Raw genomic sequence first — 5,346 nt, 5'->3', positions numbered from 1 at the left:
TATACACGTATCCGGTTTGTGACTTAGAGTCATCCAGATCTGTGTCGAAGCTAGCGTCGACGTAACCCTTTACGACGAGCTATTCGTCACCTCCATAAACGAGAAACATTTCCTTAGTCCTTTTCAGGTACTTCAGGATATTCTTGACCGCTGTCCAGTGTTTCTTGCCGGGATTACTTTGGTACCTTCCTACCAAACTTACGGCAAGGTTTACATCAGGTCTGGTACACAGCATGGCATACATAATAGAACCTATGGCTGAGGCATAGGGGATGGCGCTCATCTCTTCTATATCTTCTGCCGTGGTTGGACATTGAGCTGAGCTCAATTTCATACCTTGTAACACAGGCAAGAACCCCTTCTTGGATTGATCCATATTGAACTTCTTCAATATCTTATCAAGGTATGTGCTTTGTGAAAGACCTATGAGGCGTCTCGATCCATCTCTATAGATTTTGATGCCTAATATATAAGCAGCTTCTCCAAGGTCCTTCATTGAAAAACTTTTATTCAAGTAGGCCTTGATGCTGTCCAAGAGTTCTATATCATTTCCCATCAAAAGTATGTCATCTACATATAATATGAGAAATGCTACAGAGCTCCCACTCACTTTCTTGTAAACGCAGGCTTCTCCATAAGTTTGTGTAAACCCAAACGCTTTGATCATCTCATCAAAGCGAATGTTCCAACTCCGAGATGCTTGCACCAGCCCATAAATCGAGCGTTGGAGCTTGCACACTTTGTCAGCATTCTTAGGATCGACAAAACCTTTCGGCTGCATCATATACAATTCTTCCTTAAGGAAACCATTAAGGAATGCCGTTTTGACGTCCATTTGCCATATTTCGTAATCATAGAATGCGGCAATTGCTAACATGATTCGGACGGACTTCAGCTTCGCTACCGGTGAGAAAGTCTCATCGTAGTCAACCCCTTGAACTTGTCGATAACCCTTAGCGACAAGCCCAGCTTTATAGATGGTCACATTACCATCCGCGTCTGTCTTCTTCTTAAAGATCCATTTATTTTCTATGGCTCGCTGCTCAACGGGCAAGTCAGTCAAAGTCCATACTTTGTTTTCATACATGGATCCTATCTCGGATTTCATGGCTTCTAGCCATTTGTCGGAATCCGGTCCCGCCATCGCTTCTTCATAGTTCGAAGGTTCACCGTTGTCTAACAACATGATTTCCAAGACAGGGTTGCCGTACCACTCTGGTGCGGAACGTGTCCTTGTGGACCTTCGAATTTCAGTAGGAGCTTGATCAGAAGTATCTTGATCATTATCATTAACTTCCTCTCTAGTCGGTGCTGGCACCTCAGGAACATTTTCTTGAGTTGCGCCATTTTCCGGTTCAAGAGGCAATACTTCATCAAGCTCTACTTTCCTCCCACTTACTTCTTTCGAGAGAAACTCTTTCTCCAGAAAGGACCCATTCTTGGCAACAAAGATCTTGCCTTCGGATCTGAGGTAGAAGGTGTACCCAATAGTTTCTTTTGGGTATCCTATGAAGACGCATTTTTCCGACTTGGGTTCAAGCTTTTCAGGTTGAAGTTTCTTGACATGAGCATCGCATCCCCAAACTTTTAGAAACGACAGCTTAGGTTTCTTCCCAAACCATAATTCATACGGTGTCGTCTCAACGGATTTCGACGGAGCCCTATTTAAAGTGAATGCGGCAGTCTCTAAAGCATAGCCCCAAAAAGAAAGCGGTAAATTGGTAAGAGACATCATAGATCGCACCATATCTAACAGAGTGCGATTACGACGTTCGGACACACCATTACGCTGAGGTGTTCCAGGCGGCGTGAGTTGTGAAACTATTCCAAATTTTCTTAAGTGTGTGCCAAACTCGTGACTCAAGTATTCTCCTCCACGATCTGATCGTAGAAACTTGATTTTCCTGTCACGTTGATTTTCAACCTCACTCTGAAATTCCTTGAACTTTTCAAAGGTTTCAGACTTGTGTTTCATTAAGTAGATATACCCATACCTACTTAAATCATCAGTGAGGGTGAGAACATAACGATAGCCACCGCGAGCCTCAACACTCATTGGACCGCACACATCAGTATGTATGATTTCCAATAAGTCGGTTGCTCGCTCCATTGTTCCTGAGAACGGAGTCTTGGTCATTTTACCCATAAGGCATGGTTCGCACGTGTCAAATGATTCATAATCAAGAGACTCTAAAAGTCCATCAGCATGGAGCTTCTTCATGCGTTTGACACCTATGTGACCAAGGCGGCAGTGCCACAAGTATGTGGGACTATCATTATCAACTTTACTTCTTTTGGTACTCACATTATGAACATGTGTAGCATCACGTTCGAGATTCATAAAGAATAAACCATTCACCATAGGAGCATGACCATAAAACATATCTCTCATAAAAATGGAACAACCATTATTATCAGATTTAAAAGAGTAGCCATCTCGAATTAAACGAGATCCCGATACAATGTTCATGCTCAAAGCTAGCACTAAATAACAATTATTAAGGTTTAAAACTAATCCCGAAGGGAGATGCAGAGGTAGCGTGCCGACGGCGATCACATTGACCTTGGAACCATTCCCGACGCGCATCGTCACCTCGTCCTTTGCCAGTTTCCGCTTATTCCGCAGCCCCTGTTTTGAGTTACAAATGTGAGCAACTGCACCGGTATCAAATACCCAGGAGCCACTACGGGCACTAGTAAGGTACACATCAATTACATGTATATCACATATACCTTTGGTTTTGCCGGCCTTCTTATCCGCTAAGTACTTAGGGCAGTTCCGCTTCCAGTGACCGCTTCCTTTGCAATAAAAGCACTCAGTCTCGGGCTTGGGTCCATTCTTTGGCTTCTTCCCGGCAGCTTGCTTGCCGGGTGCGGCAACCTCCTTGCCGTCCTTCTTGAAGCTCTTTTTACCCTTGCCCTTTTTGAACTTAGTGGTTTTATTGATCATCAACACTTGATGTTCCTTCCTGACTTCTACCTCCGCTGATTTCAGCATAGCAAATACTTCAGGAATGGTCTTTTCCATCCCCTGCATATTGAAGTTCATCACAAAGCTCTTGTAGCTTGGTGGAAGTGACTGGAGGATTCTGTCAATGACCGCATCATCCGGGAGATTAACTCCCAGCTGAGTCAAGCGGTTATGCAACCCAGACATAGTGAGTATGTGCTCACTGACAGAACTGTTTTCCTCCATCTTACAGCTGAAGAATTTGTCGGAGACTTCATATCTCTCGACCCGGGCATGAGCTTGGAAAACCATTTTCAGCTCTTCGAACATCTCATATGCTCCATGTCTCTCAAAACGCTTTTGGAGCCCCGGCTCTAGGCTGTAAAGCATGCTGCACTGAACGAGGGAGTAGTCATCGGAACGTGCCTGCCAAGCGTTCATAACGTCTTGTTCCGCAGGGAGAACGGGTGCGTCACCAAGCGGTGCTTGTAGGACATAATCTTTCTTGGCAGCTATGAGGATGATCCTCAGGTTCCGGACCCAGTCCGTACAGTTGCTGCCATCGTCTTTCAGCTTAGTTTTCTCTAGGAACGCGTTGAAGTTGAGGACTACGTTGGCCATTTGATCTACAAGACATATTGCAAAGATTTTAGACTAAGTTCATGATAATTAAGTTCAACTAATCAAATTATTAGTGAACTCCCACTTAGATTAGACATCCCTCTAGTCATCTAAGTATTACATGATCCGAGTTAAACTAGACCGTGTCCGATCATCACGTGAGACGGACTAGTCAACATCGGTGAACATCTTCATGTTGATCGTATCTTCTATACGACTCATGCTCGACCTTTCGGTCTTCCGTGTTCCGAGGCCATGTCTGTACATGCTAGGCTCGTCAAGTCAACCTAAGTGTTTGCATGTGTAAATCTGTCTTACACCCGTTGTATGTGAACGTCTGAATAAAACACCCGATCATCACGTGGTGTTTTGAAACAGCGAACTGTCGCAACGGTGCACAGTTAGGGGGAACACTTCTTGAATTTATTGTGAGGGATCATCTTATTTACTACCGTCGTTCTAAGTAAACAAGATGCAAAACATGATAAACATCACATGCAATCAAATAATAAACGTGACATGATATGGCCAATATCACATAGCTCCTTTGATCTCCATCTTGGGGCTCCATGATCATCCTGTCACCGGCTTGACACCATGATCTCCATCATCATGATCTCCATCATCGTGTCTCCATGAAGTTGCTCACCAACTATTACTTCTACTACTATGGCTAACGCGTTTAGCAATAAAGTAAAGTAATTTACATGGCGTTTCTTGATGACACGCAGGTCATATAAAAGAATAAAGACAACTCCTATGGCTCCTGCCGGTTGTCATACTCATCGACATGCAAGTCGTGAATCCTATTACAATAGCATGAACATCTCATACATCACATATAGATCATTCATCATTCATCACAACTTTGGCCATATCATATCACAAACCACTTGCTGCAAAAACAAGTTAGACGTCCTCTAATTGTTGTTGCAAGTTTTACGTGGCTGAATTAGGGTTCTAGCAAGAACGTTTTCTTACCTACGTTAAAGCCACAACGTGATTTGTCAACTTCTATTTACCCTTCATAAGGACCCTGTTCATCGATTCCGCTCCAACTAAAGTGGGAGAGACAGACACCCGCCAGCCACCTTATGCAACTAGTGCATGTTAGTCGGTGGAATCGGTCTCACGTAAGCGTACGTGTAAGGTTGGTCCGGGCCGCTTCATCCCACAATACCGCTGAAGCAAGAAAGGACTAGTAACGGCAAGAAAGTTGACAAATCTACGCCCACAACAAATTGTGTTCTACTCGCGCAAGAAGAACTACGCATAGACCTAGCTCATGATGCCACTGTTGGGGAACGTTGCAGAAAACAAAAATTTTCCTACTCGTTTCACCAAGATCATCTAGGAGTTCATCTAGCAACGAGTGATTAGATGCATCTACATACCTTTGTAGATCGCGAGTGGAAGCGTTCAAAAGAACGGTGATGATGTAGTCGTACTCGACGTGATCCAAATCACCGATGACCAGCGCCGAACGGACGGCACCTCCGCGTTCAACACACGTACGGAACAGCCACGTCTCCTCCTTCTTGATCCAGCAAGGGAGGGAGGAGAGGTTGAGGGAGATTGCACCAGCAGCAGCACGACGGTGTGGTGTTGATGGAGCTGCAGTACTCCGGCAGAGCTTCGCTAAGCACTATGGAGGTGGAGGAGGTGTTGGGGAGGGAGAAGGAGGCAACCAAAGGCCAAGGCGTTCAGGTATGAAGTCCCTCCTCTCCCCCACTATATATAGGGGTGCCAAGGGGGGGTGGCCGGCCCTAGGAGAT

The sequence above is a fragment of the Triticum dicoccoides genome, chromosome 5A (assembly GCF_002162155.2).
Source record: "Triticum dicoccoides isolate Atlit2015 ecotype Zavitan chromosome 5A, WEW_v2.0, whole genome shotgun sequence".
Lineage (NCBI taxonomy): Eukaryota > Viridiplantae > Streptophyta > Magnoliopsida > Poales > Poaceae > Triticum > Triticum dicoccoides.
The sequence above is the reverse complement of the archived record's forward strand: the minus strand, read 5'-3'. Positions refer to the sequence as shown.